The sequence below is a fragment of the Pimephales promelas genome, chromosome 8, assembly GCF_988280905.1.
Source record: "Pimephales promelas chromosome 8, fPimPro1.hap1.1, whole genome shotgun sequence".
NCBI lineage: Eukaryota > Metazoa > Chordata > Actinopteri > Cypriniformes > Leuciscidae > Pimephales > Pimephales promelas.
Window position 1 is genome coordinate 36,558,892 of NC_142776.1, and position 21,436 is coordinate 36,580,327.

Sequence of the window (21,436 nt, forward strand, 5' to 3'; positions counted from 1 at the left end):
TTAGATTATTTAAAAATGTTCTGTACTTGATAAAGAGGTTATTTTTATTGACTGATCACTCTCGTTCTTTGGGGAACCAAAAATGGTTCTTCTACAGCAATGGCATCAATGCAAAAAACCCTTTTGGAAAGTACATTTTTAAGAGTGTACACTACATTTTGAAAGTGATATATATATATAGGATGGGAGACAGCATTCTAACAAAATTACGCATTTTACCTTTAAAGGGATAGTCACCCTAAAATGAAAGTTAAGTCATCATTTACTCACCCTGGTGTTTTTCTAATGCAATATGCGGTAGAGTTTTTTTTTTTTTTGGACCACAGAAGGGGATTTTTTTATGTCCTGCTCACGCTCTTCCATATAATGGCAGTTAATGGCGACCAGCTTCAAGGTTTTTATAAATAAGACTCAAAAGTATCACAGATCTGGTGTTACATGTGTCGTATATTCCAATTGTTCTGAGGGTTACGATAGGGTTTGGTGAAAAACAAACCTAAGTTGTATGTATTATTTAACGAAAATCCACACATTGGCTGTTTAATATGCTACATGAAATACAGTTGTATATAGTTGAATATCTCCAGACTGATACAGATGTGAATGAACACGATAACCTTTTTGTTTTTGTGAAAACAACTGGTGTTGTCACCTCAGAGAATAAAGTACATGGATTCTATTTTATGTTTCAAAGTTTAAAGTTAAAAGTCCCCCAGTGGTAAAAATCCAGCGTGTAACCAATCAAGTCAACGTGTGATTGTCAACCAGTGGATCTCTGAGCTGAGTGAGTGAGTGGAGGCAGGGCTCATTTGCATATTCATAGAACCACATACACTAAATGAGGCAAAGGTTTCGAGTTACATTTAAGATATTTTAAGGGATGAAGATTTTTTTTTCAACATGAATATGTAAAAATATTAGTTTTAAGGGATAAATGTATTATTTTAAGTGATAAAATTACGTAAAATGTACGAAACGTGTCGCATTGGATCGTTCTGTGATACAAAGCTTGATGCTGGTTGCTATTGACTGCCATACGGACGATCGTGAGTGGGACATTTGCTTATGAATCTTCCCCTTTAGTGGTTCAAAAAAGACAGTAGGGCGAATGGCATTAGAACAACACCAGGGTGAGTAAATGAGGACTCAACTTTCATTTCAGGGTGCACTCCCTTTAAGGGGGAGTCAGTGGCTTTAATGACAGCCATCAGCAAGAGAGGTTAAATATCCGGCGAGTGTAGAAACACAGACGAAGAAGCGACTCTTCGGACTCCCACACCGACACTCCACGTCCAAGGCCACTGAAAGTGCTTCGATCGCTCTTAAAACACTGCAGAACGCCACTCGTTCCTCATTAATTGCCTGTGTTGTTTTAGATCCATTGCTGTTGTCTTGGCAGCGGCAGGACGGTGAGCACGAGGACGCAGATAAAGTCATAGCTCTGGGGGAGATGAATAATACAACGCTACACTCGCTTAGAGACTGCCAAATGAAAATAAACGCATTTACAGTCGGTGAAACACTGAAGGACTGAAGGGCTGGTAGTGTTCACTTTTCACTATCACTATTCACTGTAAAAAATATTTTCAAGATTTGTTATCACAACATATTTTCTTTTGTCAAATCAACTTTATAATAATTTATTTAGTTCAGATAACTTATTATTTTGAGTTTCTGATGGTTAAATTAATCTACTTCATTGTATTAACTCACTTTTTCCAGTTCAATCAGCTTAAAATTTTAAGGCAACCCAGGTTACTTACTTTTTTTAAGTTAAACCAACAATATTTTTTTACAGTGTAGTAATCACAACATTTTTTCTTTTGTCAAATCAACTTAAATAATTTATTTAGTTCAGATAACATATAATTTTGAGTTTCTGATGGTTAAATTAATCTTCTTCATTGTATTAACTCACTTTTTCCAGTTCAATGAACTTAAAATTTTAAGGCAACAAGGTTACTTACTTTTTTAAGTTAAACCATCAATATTTTTTTACAGTGTGAAAAAAATGGAATAACCCATTAAACATCAAAGTATTATGCAATCATTCTAGACATTTCTCCTTGTATAGAACTTTTTTTGGCATAAAGGTTCTTTAAAGTTGAGTCAGAGTTCTAAATAGAACTAGAGATGCACCGATATGAAAATTTGGGCCGATACCGATAACCGATAATTCTTTATATTTGAAAGCCGATAACCGATATATTGGCCGATAAATCTTAATCCAAATTTTTATGCAATTTTTGAGAGCCTGATTATAAAAACAAGTCTCACCATTAAAGGCCATGTTCCAAACGCACAATTATAATGTTCCCAATATAACTTTATGAAGCCTTTTTATATATATATATATATATATTTACTTGCACAGATTAATAGTTCACCACAAGACTAATATGCGCTAACAAAGTAAATAGGGTCAATTTTGATTTCACAGGGACTTTAAAGTGTTCCATCAGTTGCTTCATATATAGAACCTTTTCAAATCATATCATCATGATTTAGTTTTAATTAATTATTCATTTGTATTAAAGGTTACGAATTAAACAGCTTGTAAACATACCTTATCGCATGAAAAAAAATTGAATAACCCATTAAACATCGAAGTATTATGCAATCAGTCAAGACATTTCTCCTTATATTTTTTGGCATAAAGGTTCTTTAAAGTTGAGTCAGAGTTCTAAATAGAACTAGAGATGCACCGATATGAAAATTTGGGCCGATACCGATAACCGATAATTCGTTATATTTGAAAGCCGATAACCGATATATTGGCTGATAAATCTTAATCCAAATTTCTATGCAATTTTTGAGAGCCTGCTTATAAAAACAAGTCTCACCATTAAAGGCCATGTTCCAAACGCACAATTATAATGTTCTCAATATAACTTTATGAAGCCTAAATGACAGGCTTAACTTTTGCACTTAACTGTATTTTCCTTTTTTTATATTATTCCAATCATATTTCAAGTAATTCAAAACCATCATGTTGAACAGTGCGCATCTGAAATGTCTCAGCTGAAGGAAATAATCCATTGTTTATTGGCTGTAATATATCCGCCACATTTTGTTACCGGGCCGATAACGATAACATTAAACATTAACATATATCAGCCGATACCAATATGGTGGCTGATATATAGTGCATCCAAGAGTTTAAGTGTTAAAGTTTATAACTGAACATTATTTAAAACTATAAATGCATATTAATGAAAAACGGTAACTGCCATGTTTAGGTCTTGATTTTTCTTCTGAATGTGAGGAATAAACTGAGATTCTGCTGACCTTGAATTATAAAGTGAGTCTGCTCGAATACAGCAGGATGTTGAAGTCTGCGAGCTGTGCATAATGCATACAATGCGTTTTATCATATCTCTCAATGCCATGCCATAAAGCTATATTTAAACTTCCACTTTAAATATTAGTGGAATGACGGGCCCCATGCAAATCTGTTATTATAGTAAATTTAATTCCACCATTAAGCTTTTCGAAAGCCTTTTTAATCATCCATTATTCATCAGTATTGTCACTTTCGCTCTTTTTGCTCCACTTAAAAGGTCATCATGTGGAATGAGTTAAGAAACGACTGCGTTCACAGCTGCACGTCAACCATTAGCTCACTAAACATTTGCATATTCTGTTCAGTCACTATTCCATATCAAAACAACAATGAGGTTGGCAACGTGATTAAACATAATTAAGACTTCATTAGAGGTCCTTTGTAAACACTTTCCTCCATAAGGCACTAACTTGCTGGTTTTGCTGATTGCTAATGTGCTTTTGAATAAGTTATACAAGCTGTGACTGCTTTTACCAACCAATTTCATTATTCAAAGAGCAAATGGCAGGTACGTTACGTTTTAACATCACAATGAAAAATGGCTCATTTTAAAGTGAGGATGAACACATTTACATGTCATCTAGGCCAGTTTGGTCTTCAGGAATTTGGCCCACCCATTCACTTTGAGAGAAGCATGATAGATCCCAGCTTACAAAGAATGTAATGCTATCGTTCCCATAAGTTATGAAAACATTATTAGTGAATTATTAATAAATGTTTAAAATGTCTATTTTTTTAAAGTTCCCCTATAATTGTATCCCTTAAAACTATATATATTTTTCCTTGAATTTCTTTTCTTCATGGCTTAAAATATCTTGAATGTAACTCGACACCCTTGCCTCATTTAGAATGCGCGGTTCTATGAATATGCAAATGAGCCCCGCCCCTTCACTCACTCAGCTCAGAGATCCACTGGTTGATGATCACACGTTGATCTGATTGGTTACAAGGGAGTTTGAACATTTAAAAAATGATCGTCCAACTAAAACATTTCAGAAAAACATTCCATGAATGATATAAATAACGTTTTAGTGCTAACGATTTGAGTAAGTTATTAAATAATAACTTTGTTTGTTCATAACTTTGAGAGAACATTAATGCAGAACGTTCTGATGACGTTCCCTGTTAGCTAGAATACTATTTTTTCTCAATCACCAGAAAAAATATACCAATATATCAAAATTGGTACTTAATTAAATAACCTCAAATGGCACCCAAAGTCTGTTTGTTGATGTGGATTGCACAGAATAAGGGAAAGAACATATGAGAAATGCAAATTATCTGAATTCATTCAGGGTCATCATCAATCAGCCAGGTATCAAATTGTGTTTAAAAGTTACCAGGTTGATTTTATGTTTTATCATTCTTTCTGAGAAGTAACTAATGGTGACTCATTCCACATAATTTTGTTTAATACGTTTAGTAGCAAGTAAATTACTGACGGTACCCATGAGAAGAACTATATGAACATTATTTTTCAAAGCTGCAAGGCTTGATTGTGATGATTACAATAAAATAATAACAAATTTAGCCACTTCAAGCAGCAAAATGGACTGTTTTTGTACAGCTAAATAAATTGATTTACATTAAAAAACCAGGAGGATATTCTGCTTTGTTGTTGTTGTTAAATAAAATTATTTCTTGGATGATCAGAAATTCTAATCGCAATCTGTGTCACTTATTTCTTGTGCATTGTTTGCTAGACTATATTTTCAATGTTTATTTTGAGATTTCAGATGGTCTCTAAATGGTACATAAACCATTTTACATGGCAGTCTTTGGGCAGAATAAGCTGTAAAGTGAACAAATAGAGTGGCACATTTCAGTGAAGATTGTTTTTATGCTTTACATACAGACTGTTATTGAAGGATAAGAGCAGTATTTTTTCCCAAAAGAAAACCAGCAAAGAGAACTGGGCGTTTTCATATTAGTCTTAAAAGCACTGCGGCAAAAAAACAAGAGGCAAGAATATGAAAAAATATTCTTAAACTATATATATATATATATATTTTTTTTTTTTAATATTTGATTAAAAAAAAATTATAAAACTGTTTTTGTTGCAGGAAGCTCTCACTTAAAATTATATGATACAATTTATGATATATTTCCCCTTTAGATACTCAACATGCAGATCTCCATCACAGAAGTATTATGAAAGCACGGCTTCTCTCTCACCATCATATTCTGTATCTCTCTCGCTCTTACTCACTCACTCTCACCTGGGGAAACCCCTCCCTCTCTCATTTCTCACCAAACACCAACTTTCTGAACGTCTCGAACCACCTTTTCTCTTTAAAATACACCATCTCTCTCTCTCTCTTTCTCTCGAGTCTCTTGTAAATGTCATAGTGGTTGTGGAAAAATGTATTGTTCCTTCACACATACAGCGGTGATGGACGGTCCAGCTCTCTGTTCTCTATAAATGAAACTAACCTTTACATAAGGCATCATAGTTGATGGCTCGGCAACCACATGAGGGGTTTTCATGAACTAGGCACATTTACTAGGCACTCTTAACAGTAACTACATTTCCACATTTGTCAAGAAAATGCGAGTGATGCTTGACCACTTCGATGCTAGGGGGATGTGTGTGGTTGTTAGGACATTTTTTACTAAGTTTCTAAGGTGTTCTAGTTGCTAGGGTGCTGTGGAAGGTTGCCAGGAGATTTTTACCAAGTTTTTAAGGTGTTCTAGTTGCTAGGGTGATGTGTGTGGTTGTTGGGACATTTTTATTACGTTTCTAAGGTGTTTTAGTTGTTAGGGGGCTGTGTGTGGTTGCTAGGACATTTCATCTGTGTTTTAGTTGATAGGGTGCTGTGTGTGGCCACTAGGGCATTTCTACAAAGTTTCTAAGGTGTTTTAGTTGCTAGGGTGGTGGGTGTGGTTGCTAGGACATTTCTACAAAGTTTCTAAGATGTTTTAGTTGCTAAGGTGCTGTGAGTGGTTGCTAGGACATTTCTACAAAATTTCTAAGGTGTTCTTGTTTCTAGGTGGTTGCTAGGGTGCTGTGGGAGGTTGCTAAGGCATTTATACAAAGTTTCTAAGGTGTTCTAGTTGCTAGGTGGTTGCTAGGGTGCTATGGGAAGTTGCTAGGGCATTTATACAAAGATTCCAATGTGTTGTAGGGTCCTGTGTGTGTTTTCTAGGGCATTTCTACTAAGCTTCGCTCTAAAGTGGTTGTTATTTCTATTATATACTGTGTGTTCTAAGTGGTTGTTATTTATATAAACTATATAAATAGTGTTGAGTAGTTGCTAGGGTTCTGATGGTGGTTTCTATGGCATTTCTACAAAGCTTTTTACAGTGTTCTAGTTACTAGGTGGTTTCTAGGGTGCATTGGGTGGTTGCTAGGGCATTTCTACAAAGTTTATACAGTGTTCTAGTCGCTAGGCGGTTTCTATGTTGCTGTGGGTGGTTGTTAGGGCATTTCCACAAAGTTTCTAAGGTGTTCTAGTTGCTAGGTGGTTGCTATGGTGCAGTGAGTGGTTGTTAGGGCATTTCCACAAAGTTTCTAAGGTGTTCTAGGTGCTAGGTGGTTGCTAGGGTGCAGTGGGTGGTTTCCAGGGCATTTCCACTAAGCTTCTAAAGTGGTTGTTATATCTATTATATACTGTATGTTCTAAGTGGTTGTTATTTATGTAAACTATATAAGGTGTGTTGAGTAGTTGCTAGGGTGCTGAGGATGGGCATTCCTTTGATGTTTATAAGGTATTCTGAGACAAGCAGTTGCTAGGTGGGTTGCCAGGGTGTTCTGGGTGGTTGCCAGGACCTCTCGATTACACAAAGATCCTATAGTGTTCAGAGTAGTTGCTATGAAACTATCTAGAGATGGTTGTGGTTCTGGGATTTTCTGGTCCAGCAGGTGAAAATGTTGCTAGGGTGCTAAGAGTGGTTGCTAGGGTGTTTCTTTGATGTTTATAAGAAATCCGTACAGAAACAGAATCCTTCTTTAATGTCAGCAACTCTAAAGCTAGCATGAGCTCTAGTCACAGTGACTAGCTCTAGGTTTGCTATCTAAATATGAGTTCTTGTTAAGTGCATGGCTCTTTTCTTCTGCGTTCACACAAACAAACAGTTGAAATCTCTGATAAAGAGCGTTTTCTGGGGCTCGTCTCATTCTGCGCAGAGCAAATCATCAGCACGTACAAACATGCCGCGGCTCCTGCATTATGCATCGCTGTGTTCAACGTACTTTTATTCTGGAAGCCGGAATCCTCCTCCTCACCCACAAGCTTCTCATTTTCCGTGACAATAAACCGGAGCGCCGGCTGAGACTGATGAAAAACACGATTGCTCCTGATATCTCCTCAGCCTCCGATAAGGAGCCGTTGTGGTGTTTTAGGGAATGGGATTTGCGCATCATAAAATGGTAGTTTCATATGATGGGACTGGCTTTTTGGAATAAACTTCGAAATACAAATGCTGACTTTTGACTTCTGTTGTTGTATTCCCATGGTGGAGAATATTGAATGATGTTTACCTGAGGAAACTGTGATGAATTGGTGAACTGCAGCCGGTTTTTCTTATTTATTTACTAATATTGCAGCAGACAGCAGCAACAGACATCCGTAGAAACAATTTTCACTCAGAAATTGCTTGTAAATTACACAATTATTTACTCTACAAAGAAACGTCAAGTATCAAAATTAATTAAATATGATATTTTTAAGTAGAAAAACTGAAAAGCATTTTCCAGTGCTGTCAAATCGATTAATTGCAATTAGTCGCATCCAACATAAACGTTTGTATATATTTACTTGTGTGTATGTTTTTTAATTTATATATATATATATATATATATATATTATAATTAAATATTTGTAGGATGTGATTAATTGTGATTAATCGATTTGAGAGTACTAGTATTTTCTATAAAACATTCTCCATTCTCCAATTTTTTTTTTACTGCATACAATCATTATGACTTTCGCCAAATGATTGCTATCCAACCTTTAAACAATATTTTTGGAGCATTTATGTATATGTTCATGTTAATTTATAAATTTACTTAATGCATTTCAACATTTCATAGTTTAGTTAAAGTTATATAATTAACTTGAGTTAATGTTGGCTATTATGAATGAACATGAATATATATATATATATATATATATATATATATATATATATATATATATATATGAAGACTTCAGATGCAAAAGCCTCTAAGTGCCATTTGAAATTTTCTTCTAAAATGATAATTTTTATCAAGCTTGTATATTTAAGTTCAGTCATTTCACTTAAATGGCAATGAAGATTACCTATTAATTGTCATTTAAGTGAAATTACTGAACTTAAATATACAAGCTTCATAAAAAATGTCAAATGGCATTTAGAGGCTTTTGCATCTGAACTCTATATATATATATATATATATATATACATACAACAATAGTATTTTAACTGAAAAAAAAACCCAAATCAATAAATGCAGTAAAAAAATGTAATTGTTTGTGCAGTAAAAATGTAAATGATTTTAACATTGTTTTAAATTCCTATCTCATTTCTTTTTAAGTAAATAATGAAAGAAAATGAAAAGTGAATGAAAAAAAAGTTTGTATGGTGCCATCAACTACAGTATAATCAAAACCTGAAATTGGTTCAAAATTCATTTATCCTGATCAAAATAGTGTAAATCACCTTTTTAAAGTAATTTGACTATTCAAATAAAGAATAAATGATGTCTCAATTACCCCATTACACCAGTAGTTGGCGACAAGTGATTTAAAACATGTGTCATTGAATCATTTATTCAAGAGATTCGTTCAAAAACTCTGATTCATCCAGTAATATGAGTCATTGAACAATTCACTCAGATTTTTGCAAATTAAATACTCTTTTAAATGGACTTAAGCAAATTAACATTTAGTCAGAACCTCATTTATTAAGTCTAACTAACCCATTTGTCTCCATGTTTAGGATCACTAGTGCCAAACCACATTACTTCATAAGCCGTCGGATTACAGTGCATGAAGTTATTGCTTATGGCACTCGCATGCATTGTGTCTGAGCATAATAGGCAGCACACGAAAACAACACGAGAATGTCCTTTTTTTCCTGAACTTTATCTCAGCTAATAGTCTTTCCAGTGCAATTACAGCTCTTTAGAATCAGGTAACCTTTAGATGATTTCAGATGTGAGTCATCCTCGTGTAATTTTAGCTGCTGTGCGCTTCTAACTTGATTGGCTTTGAAACAGACAATTAGATAAATATGACACAAACTGACGTGAGCTGGATTGTGATGGAATGGGCCTGGACTTCAGAGCATATTTGCAACATGCATTCAATCGGAAAAATCATTTGCAAGCATCACTATTATGTATGGGTAACTTCTTCACGTGTCTAACTTGTTGCTATTTTTCAGGGATTTTCCTCACAATTTTACTGCATAGACGTGAAAATAAGCAAAAATAACACGATTAATCGTTCAAAGACGGCAATCTCGATTCAGACAACCACATGATCATACTACTAAATGACAGTGATTCGGCTCTGATCCAGAGAGAGCAGTTGCCTTGTATAGATATCAAACAGCTTCACAATCAGTCTTTTCATCCACATAGTCTCATTATTTCTGTGTTACACGTTTCTGATTATCATAGAAGTACTGGGATAAAGATTTTTAGTTCAGATGAATGTAACTTGATGCTTTTTAAATAAAGATTGTATCGATTGCATTGTTATGCCAGTAGGTGGCGACAAGTGACTTCTTTATCATTGAATCGTTCATTTAAAAACACTGATTCATCCAGTAATAAAACAAGTGAAGCCTTTATGAGTGAGTCATTGAATCATTCTTTCAAGAGATTTGATCAAAAACACTGATTCATCTAGTAACGAAACAAGTGACGTTTTTAATGAGTGAGTCAATGAATTATTAATTCAAGAGATTCATTTAAAAACACTGGCTCAATCCAGTCATGAAACAGGGGACGTTTTAATGAGTGAGTCAGTGAATCATTCATTCAAGAGATTCATTCAAAAACATTGATTCATCCAGTAACGAAACAAGTGATGTTTAAATGAGTGAGTCAATGAATCATTCATTTTAAGAGATTCATTCAAAAACACTGACTCATCCAGTCATGAAACAGGGGATGTTTTAATGAGCGAGTCATTGAATCATTCATTCAAGAGATTCATTCAAAAACATTGATTCATCCAGTAACGAAACAAGTGATGTTTAAATGAGTGAGTCAATGAATCATTCATTTAAGAGATTCATTCAAAAACATTGATTCATCCAGTAACGAAACAAGTGATGTTTAAATGAGTGAGTCAATGAATCATTAATTTTAAGAGATTCATTCAAAAACACTGACTCATCCAGTCATGAAACAAGGGATATTTTAATGAGTGAGTCATTGAATCATTCATTCAAGAGATTTGATCAAAAACACTGATTCATCCAGTAACAAAACAAGTGATTTTTTTAATAAGTGAGTCATTGAATCATTAATTTAAGAGATTTGATCAAAAACACTGACTGTTGAACAAACTTAATTAAATTAAGGAAAGGTTTTCCACGAAATTGAATTACATTCTTCCAACAAATTCAAATTAGTTTGAAATAATTTGTTGTATGAATTTAAATTAATTTAGTCATTCCTACTAGATAAAGTTTTGTCAGGTTAACTACATTTAGTTTTTGTCCTGCCTTAATTCACCAACATTATAATTTTAGTTATTTTGACTCTATGGGCACTTTTAATAGACACAGTGTTCAATTGACATTACACCATTTTTTACATATTATTATAATATTACTTGTGCAGGACTGCAAGTGAGGTTTACACATGCAGACTGAGAGCCCACAGCCTGAACAACAGGAAGTTTAAAGCACATATAATATAACATTGAGATTTAACATACTGACCTAAACGCAGTCACCACTCTTCTGCATAATGGTAACCACAAAATTCAAAAACATTACAGAAAGTACTATAAGTTTCTAACATAACTGAACATTAAACACTAACATTAACTGAAAAACACATAAAATAATGCAGTCCCTTGCAAAGCATGCTGGGAACTACAGATCCACTGCCCACTTAGATGTCAACAACAATGATTCATGTAGATTTCACACAAATGAATCAGGTTGATTGAACACAATTAAATTAAGTTGTGACCATGTTAAACAATCATGTTACTTAAGCTGATTTTAATTAATTATTTTAACAAGAGGCCTAAATTCATTTATTGAGTGACATCAGTTTAAGACGAACGAAAAATATTCATGTTGACTCAATTAAAAAAAATATTGGTAAACCAAATTTTTTAAAGATTACATTGAATGAAATTAAGCTGGAATCATTTCTATGAAGTATTGTGACGTCATTTTAATTAATGAAATTGAACAAAGAGCTAAAATCATTTTTTTTTTTAGTGCATCCTGTAACGAAACGAGTGGTGTTTTAATGAGTGAGTCAATGAGATTTGATCAAAAACATTGATTCATCCAGTAATCATGAAACAACTATGAATCATTCAATCTTTCATTCAGATTGAATATTTAAACATTATTGAATAGACTGCAGCAATGAACCTCTAGTAAATTGTTATTTAGTTTTGTTGTTCAGAATCATGGGAGAAGCGCGGTTTCCATTATAAACAAAACCTCTGAGAAGGTTTGATAAAGACCTTACTTCATGTCTGTTAAGATTCAGGCATATGCACGCATGTAAATGCCACTGAAAGGCATATTTTCTTTCTTTTCTTTCATTTCTTCTTTTACAAAAAGGTACGAACAAGGCCAAATAGAGCCTAATAAAGAGGCAAATTGCGATGCTAATGCATGCATTGTTTTTGTACTGTGGAACAATGTGGCATAATGGAGCAAATGTCTGAATGTTCTGCAGAAAATGGAGCCACATGTTTGGATGATTACTGTGGGAAAAACTTGAAAGAGGCTTAATTGTACTGTATACATATGGTAATTATGATGATAGAGAGCGATAACTCTGTGCAACGAATCGAAAAAAAAAATCCTTCCTCTTTTTTTCAGTTCTCGGCCTCAAAGACAGATACCACAATGTGATATCCGACCATCTGTAAATATTACAAATGCATGTCTTAAACCACAGTTGATCTTATGAAACGCAAAGTAACTTCAAGCAATCAAACTTTTCTCTTAGCCGGTGAAGCAAACATGCTGCCTAAAGGTGGTCTCGGTTTGTCAATGACATATTTAGCAATATGTGTAAGATTGAAACTTGACTGGTGGTTGTTCAAAAGCCATGATGACCTTTAAGAAAAGACTGAAGTTGCTAACTAGCTAAACTTCTGCACAGTCCTGTAGTCAATCAGCACTAGCATCATGCTAATAACCCATCGCGGTGGAAAAACCCCAGCTTTGCGTGCTCTCGGACATATCTCATGTACGGCAGTGCTGGATTATAAAGGTTAAACTAACTGTCACGTTCAATTAGCATGTTTCAGTTCACAAATGAGCGAACAAAGCAGCTTTTGAACAGCCGTTTAACCTCATTCTGAGACATATACTGTATGCTAAGCTCTTGTGTATTTGTGGCACGTGGGATCATGACCTTTTGCTGGTTTTTAACAGATTAAATGATGATAAATGCTGTTAGAGGATGATTTGAGGCATTTTGTTCATGATAATAATATTTTACAATTTACATTTTATTGTCTTGTGATCTTGCGCATTATTTACAGCTACTTTTGATGTTTGTAGATCATTTTCATAATTGCATTTTCAATGAAGTGTTTGCCGTTTTCATGTTTTTTCATCGAAACAAGTTCTATGGGGCAAAAGTTACATTTCCAACACAACAGTTAGTATCTAACCAACAAGCGTTAAATCCAAACATGTCAGCATCTTGTTTTTGTCGTGCAACATCGCTGACTCCCGAAACTGAAATTAGCAGATGAGCATGGTAAAAGTCAGACGTCAGGTGTGAAAACCAAATGGGCATGTGATTTCTTTTTTAGGCCCGAACAACACTGAGGTGTGAACTAAATGATGCAAGAAATATCACCGCTGCTTTTAATGTCTGTGAGACCTGCACAAGGTGAGGTTCACGAATGACAACTTTCATTATGAACACCGCAGCGTCAGAGAAACAGCATTGGCCAGCCTAAACTGCATCCAAAAGCCATTTTATACTTTTCTCATACTTTTTTTTTAAATAATAGCTGAATATTTGAAAATTTAGATACATTTTAGGACCCCCCAAGATGATTAAAAATGATGCAAAACCTCAAATATAGAAAACATGTTTTCTTATATATTCAGGTAAAGTGAAACCTATAATGTGGGTGTTCATTTAAAACAAGTTTGTGACTGCACATCTGAAAGGCTTTTAAAACAGCATTTTACACTACTTTCATACTTTTTATGGATGCATTTTTAAAATAATAGCTGAATTATGTGAATAAGTGAACATTAAAAACAAATTAGGACCTAAGATAAAGCTCATATGTGATTAAAACCATTGCAAAACCTTAAATATACATATTTTCTTATAGATTCAGGTAAAGTGGAACCATAATGTAGGCTACTGTTAATTTAAAATATGTTTCTCTACCTTAAAGAGTTTTTGACTTGCATCTGAAAGTCTTTTAAAACAGCATTTGATACATCTTTCATAGTTTTTATGGATGCATTTTTAAATAATAGCTGAATTATGTGAATATTTGAACATTTAGATACATTTTAGGACCCTCCAAGATGATTAAAAGATGGTGCAAAACCTCAAATATACACACGTTTTCTTATACATTCAGGTAAAGTGTAACCTATGGGTGTTCATTTAAAAATATGTTAATTCCTAACAAGTTTGTGACTGCACATCTGAGAGGCTTTTAAAACAGCATTTTATACTACTTTCATACTTTTTTGGATGCATTTTTAAAATAATTAAAAAAAAAACACTGCAAAACCTTAAATATACATATTTTCTTATAGATTCAGGTAAAGTGGAACCTATAATTTACTGTTACATTAAATAATATCTTAATTTCTATACCTTAAAGAGTTTTTGACTCGCATCTGAAAGTCTTTTAAAACAGCATTTTATACATCTTTCATACTTTTTATGGATGCATTTTTAAATAATAGCTGAATTATGTGAATATTTGAACATTTAAATACATTTAAAGACCCTCCAAGGTGATTAAAAATGGTGCAAAACCTCAAATATACACATTTTTCTTATACATTCAGGTAAATTGAAACCTATAATGTGGGTGTTCATTTAAAAATATGTTAATTTCTTACACATCTGAAAGTCTTTAACATTTTAAACTTCTTTCATATCTTTTATAGATCCATTTTTAAAATAATTGCTGAATTATGTGAATATTTGAACATTAAAACCTAAGATAAAGCTCAAATGTGATTAAAAACATTGCAGAAATACATTTTCCAATAGATTCATGTAAAGTGGAACCTATAACGTGGGTGTTCATTTAAAAAATATGTTAATTTCTCTCTACCTTAAAGACTATTTGACTGCGCATCTGTTTAAATAAGCCTTTCCTAAGAAATTGAGTGTACTTTAAAAAGTAAAACTACATTCCCTCTTGAATTAAAAAGAAAATCCGGCAGATAGTGTCCTGCGCTTTAAAAAGAAATAAAAAATGCAGTCTTTGATGTTTTCCCCTCGTTTCCCCTCTCCTTCCTCTTTTTTTAAAGCATGCACATATTTTTTTTCCCTCTCTTTTCCACGGTTTTCTCTTTGGTTTGTTCCAATTTCCGAAGCATCTGTGGGTATGTGATACTTCTCTTCAGTACAATGAGCCTGGGCAGGGAGGCAGTGTTTCCCATAATCCTCCAATTCATTCAACTCTCACATCATATCATGCAAATGTGGCTTGCTGTCTCAGGACCTGCAATCCTGTTCCAACCGTATGCCTGAGCCTTGTGCGATACAACAAATTTATTATGCATGCATCGCACTAGGCTTATGGTAATAAGGTATTAAATTAGTGCTGGACATTATTGCTCCCCCAGATCATTTCTGTTTCAGAGATTTTTCATAAAAGACATTGGATGTGAAGGGAAACAGATTGGAAGCCAGATGAGGTTGACGACGTTCATTTTTCCAGGCCTGTATTTGACATTTCGCACTGCAGCCGTTGCTTTCACAGCTCTTCTTTTAGGCTTTTTAAGCTCCTCGTTTGGACGGCCGCAGTTTGCACCTGTTATACGGTTAAGATGAAGTCACATTTGTGAATGCACAAAGTAGACCTGCCAGTTTAGGTTGAGTGAATCGTTGCGGATCCGCACTTTAATTCCAAATAGTCTTTTGTTAATGGATTGTAAATACGCCACTGTTGCTCAGCACAACACATTCCCAAATAACTGCTTATGTGTGAACGTGTTTTTCCTAAACATTTTCTCCTTGCCTTTGACACTTGACGTTGACATTTTGTTTATTTGTCTTTTATGTCTCTTGATTTTTTTTTTGTTTATATGTATTATATGCTTTATGTATTTTGTTTATTTATTGGTAACCGATTTATTGGTCCACTTCGATTGTTTTAAAGTGCTTTATAAATAAAGTCTGATTTGATTTGATTCTTTTGAACTTACATTTCTAAACACCATTCCCAATTATATATGTAGATTCAAAACATCTGTGTTAATTGCAGGGTTGAATATTTTTTATTTCCCAGAATGCATTATTGTGTTCCAATAAAAAAAAATTCCAATAACAAATTGGCATAGAGTGTAACAGGAAGTAAAAACACTATTCATTTTCTCCATATAGGGACATTTTAACAATAACTTAAAAGAATAATCCTTTAAAGAAACAGTGAGTTGCGAGGGTGTTAATCAGTGCTATTTGCTTCTGTTGAAGCCATCATCCATCATTATTCAACTTAGTTTTAAGTTACTAACAATCCTGGTAACAATCCTGTTTAACAACTGAATATGTGGTGAAAAACTACATTACCCACGATGCTGTACAGAACACTCCACCAATTAGAGTCGAAACAAGCAAACCTTTCCAAAAGAGCTCTTTAGCTCCGCCCACTCCCATGAACACAAGTACTTCCATATATATATATATATATATATATATGCATATTTTGTAAAAAAAATAAATAAAAAAAAATTGAAGGCAGCAACTTTATAAAAAACTATATATATTAAGTAGATTCAACTTAGCTATTTAAGTCATTTCAACTTAAATTATGTGAGTTCAATCTTGTATAACTTATATAAAAAGTTTAAAATTGCTTATCTTTGATGAGTGAAACCGTATGTTGTCATCGTCATAACTTGTTGATCATAAGATTTTTTAAATATACCATTTTATATTTCTCCATCGGTTCGCAATGCGATTGTTCTTTTTCTCGTAGTATTTTCGTGCAATTTTCAAATAATTTTTTGCCTCAAATCAAAATTTGTGATGCTATGATTGGTTGACTTGGTCCATATTCCATATGGCTTTTTGGAAATCCAGAAATGAACACAATAAAACCAACGCCGCTGAAAAAGTGGGCGGGAACTAATGCATTATAGATATGTTTAATCATATATAAACTAACTTTTATGGATCAAGGAACACTTCATTTCCAAGAATGCATTATAATTCAGTAAATTCTTCTTCCTCTCGTTCCAATTCAACTTCCTGTGTTTTGTGGCGAATTCAATTGAAATACACCCATACTTTAATCCTGAATTTTGCACAACCCCTATTAATAAGGCCTGTTGGCAGTTCAAGTTTAAGAACAACACTAATATTTCAATAATGAAAAATGATTAAGAAGTTAGAATGTTCCTGTTATGTTGTGGCTATATGTCGTTTGCTAATTGCATCACACAAAAGCACCATAAATCATTGTAGATCATGAATATGCAACATTTTATCAATCATTGACTGGTCCTGACATTGATTTATACAGCTAGGATTATACATTTAATCGGCTCTCAATAGAGTCTTTACTTCATTATATTTCTATGACAATCTCACAATAACAAGATGAGGAGATCCCTGAGATCCACTGGACACTCATTATCAACTTCCTGAAGAACAAAAACCATTAGCAAACATCTTGTTTGATAATGTGGAGCAGCATTTGAGTTTTTAGCTTCAGAGGTTAGAAATGAGATTTTGGGGGCAGCAGGAGGTTGATTTTTAGGGTCACATGTGAAGAAACGAAACTGTCACCAATTTCAGCTCGCTATTATGCTCTTTTGTATAATCTGGTTTGAAGGGTCGGACAAAAACTGACGCCTCTGCAAAAACCTCCGAGATGTCGTGTGGTGGTAAATGCTTGCAAGAACTTCTCAGATCACAGCCCAACTACACCATACTGAGCAATAACGTCCAGCGTGACCTGCATTAAACCAGCGACAGCATCACTGCATCTAACTGTGCTAAACTGCACTCAGCGGAGCTGCTTTTACCAGAGCTTTGTTTTTCACAGAACCGTCAGACGCATTCATTGAAACCGTGCGCTGCTTTTCTCTAAACCAACAATACCGCTTTTTCAGTAGATTAAAGATTAAAGTACAGAATCTTTAAATATTTTAAATTAGTAATATGCATTTATATTTATCTTATTATTTCATATAATAAGGTTATAAAACCTTAAATATAATATTAAAAACTCATATAAATCTATATTAAATAACACTGTTAAATATATATAAAATAAATGTATTTCATATTAAATAAAACAAAATTAGTAACATAAATATTACATAATAAATTACTATTAAACAAAACAATAAACTTGTTTTTAAACATTAAATGAATCAATATTGAATAAAACACACAAGTATCAAATGATATTGTATAAAAATAAATTACTATTAAATAAAACAATAATATTAAATAATAGTATTAAATATTTAATCAATTAATATGAAGTTTAAACTAAAATAAAACAATCATTTAAAAATAAATTAATATATTATATAAACTAAATTCAATTAATATTAAATAAAACAAGAATATTAAATAGTAATGTAAATATTAGTATTAAATAATACATTAAAAATAATAAATGGATTAATATATGTTTTTATATAAAAATAAACATAAATAATAGTATTAAATATTACATAATAAATTACTATTAAATAAAACAATAATATAAAACATTATATTTTTAAACATTAAATGAATCAATATTGAATAAAACAGTAGTATCAAATAATATTAGGCCTATATAAAAATAAATTACTATTAAATTAAACAATACAATTAAATAATAGTGTTAAATATTTAATCAATTAATGTGAAGTTTAAACTAAAATAAAACAATCATTTTAAAAATAAATTTTTATATTATATAAAATAAAATTCAATTAATATTAAATAAAACAAGAATATTAAATACATGTAAATAATAGTATTAAATACTAAATGATAAATAATAAATGGATCAATATAAAATATAAAAAAATCAGTTGAATCAGTTATCAATAATAATAATTTTCTGTAATAATTAGATTTCTCAAAAATCATAAAAGGTGGTTTATTTCCAGGTTGTTGTTTCTAGGCCACACAGCGAGCGACTCATCATAACCATTATTCCTGTAATTCTGTCGTATTCACTCAGATTTAAGCCTCGCATTAATAATGTTTTCATGACTAATTAATAGTTTGCACCTTGCCAAGAATCGTTTTCTTCCACCACTAATTCTAATTGGTCCAATTAATCATGCAAAAGGTAATTAGCATAGCCAAATGAGACGTGAAGCTTGTTGGTGCTCGGGGGAATTTGCCATGTTTTCCTTTTCTCTCCTCTTTTTGATAGAAAGAAAGAATTAGTCAAGGGTGGTGGTAGATGGGATCCCGGGCGTTCTCGCCATAATACTAATGACCGTGTGTCTTTGTGGCGCGACGCGTGGGAATGACAGACGCATTCACGCAGGGAACTGGCACGTCGATACAGAGAAACCTACAAACGCAGGAGAAGAGTTTAAATACAGATGAGAGGTGAAAAGGAGGATGTAAAGCACTGCGCTTGGACCTTTTTGTCATTGGCACTTAAAATTGATCAGTTTGTCAAAGGATTGAAGCAGAAGGACTGACATTCTTTAGACTGGGACGTTATTATAAGAGGCCAACCTTGAAGGGAAATCTTTCAAACTCAAATCATTGATTCGCTGTGGTTTGATTGAATTAAAGTGTTTGCCAAGTCTCCTGAGAAATAGACCTCAACGATGTCTCAAATCTGCAAAGTTTGCAATCCAAAGTCAGAGTTTTTTATCACAGAGAAGAAGTTGATTCGTCAACGAGACCATATTTGACAGCTTACACTATTAACAATGAAGCTTCTTTATTAAATGGTTTATTACAACATTTAACATCCCCTTTGAACAAAAGATTCAATTGAGGGGAAAGAGGTTCACATAAAAGTCCTTCTGTGGTGAAAATCCAGCTTTTAATGTTGTTTATGTGTCTATGTGATGTTTTTAATATGTAAATTCACATGTATACAAGTCAACAGCATTGCTGAGTATTTTCTCCTTAAAGGAGTAGTTCACTTTTAAAAAAAACTTTTGCTGATAATTTACTCACCCCGGTGTCATCCAAGATGTCCATGTCATTCTCTCTTTAGTCGAAAAGAAATTAAAGTTTTTGATGAAAACGTTCCAGGATTTTTCTCCATATAATGGACTTCAATGGGAACCAAACGGTTCAAGGTCCAAATGAGAGTTTCAGTGCAGCTTCAAAGGGCTTTAAACGACACCAGACGATGAATAAGGGTCTTATCAAGCGAAACGATCGCTCATTTAATAAATAAATAGCAAAGTTTAAGTTTTATAAGCTCAAATGCTGGCCTTGCTCTGTTCTGTGATGAGCGTTCGTGACTCTCCTGTTTGAACTTGTTCATCAAAATGAACAAATCTTTTTTCGTGTAATTGGTTCATTCAATGAATGAAATGAATGAATTGACTCGGGAAAAGATTAGTTCATTGTGATAAACGAGTTCGAACAGGAGAGTCACACACAACAGAGCAAGGCAACCATTTTTTATTTTTTTTTAATGAGCGATCGTTTCGCTTGATAAGACCCTTATTCATCGTCTGGAATCGTTTAAAGCCCTTTGAACAGTTTGCAGTTTGCACTGACACTGTCTTTTGGACCTTGAACCGTTTGGTCCCCATTGAAGTCCATTATATGGAGAAAAATCCTGGAACGTTTTCATCAAAAACCTTCATTTCTTTTCGACTGAAGAAAGAAAGACGTGGACATCTTGGATGACATGGGGGTGAGTAAATTATCAGCAAAAGTTTTTTTTAAAAGTGAACTGCTCATTTAAAACTACAGTTAACCAAAGACAGTCTCAAAAACGCTGGTGTTTCTGACGTCACAAACGACCTTGTAACCAATCAGATCAATGTGTGATCGTCAACCAGTGGATCTCTGAGCTGAGTGAGTGGAGGCAGGGCTCATTTGCATAATCATAGAACTGCGCATACCAAACGAGGCCAGGGTGTCGAGTTACATTCAAGACATTTAAAACATATTTAAATATGTCATTTCGGTGATCAAAGATGGGTTTTAATGACTCGAGTAAGAGTCATTCAACTAGTGCATTAGTTGATTAGGATATCATATAACTTCTTGCATGAGCAATTAATGCATATCTTTTATTGAACATAAGACTCATAACTGGATCTGTACATTCGACCAGCCTTTGTCTGAGACTGAAAGCAACAGAGCGTATTTCTTTATTTGTCTTGTTATTTATGGCTGTGCGATGTAAGATGGAGAACGGGTCCAGCTCCTCATAGCTGTCAGCTGTGAGTGGCACGAGTCTGGCAGCTTATTTATTTGACTGGGGTTTGATCAATACACAGGAGTTCTGGCTAAATTGCCTCCATTGCTTACGGCTCACAGAGAGAATGAGGGGGAGAGGAGAGAAGAGAAGAGCTCGGCTCGGGCTGAAACGCACAGGAATACGCTGTCAAAAATCATCTGTTTGCATCGGTAGACTCCTACAAGCCCACATGCTCAAAGAATTGGGTAGAATCATTTTTGACGGCTTGAGCGAGTTAAATTCACTGCAGACTTGGAAAATATGAATATACACACATTATACACGTGGTCTTAATATTTACGTACCTTCTCACAGTATGTCATTTCTTCTCAGGTTT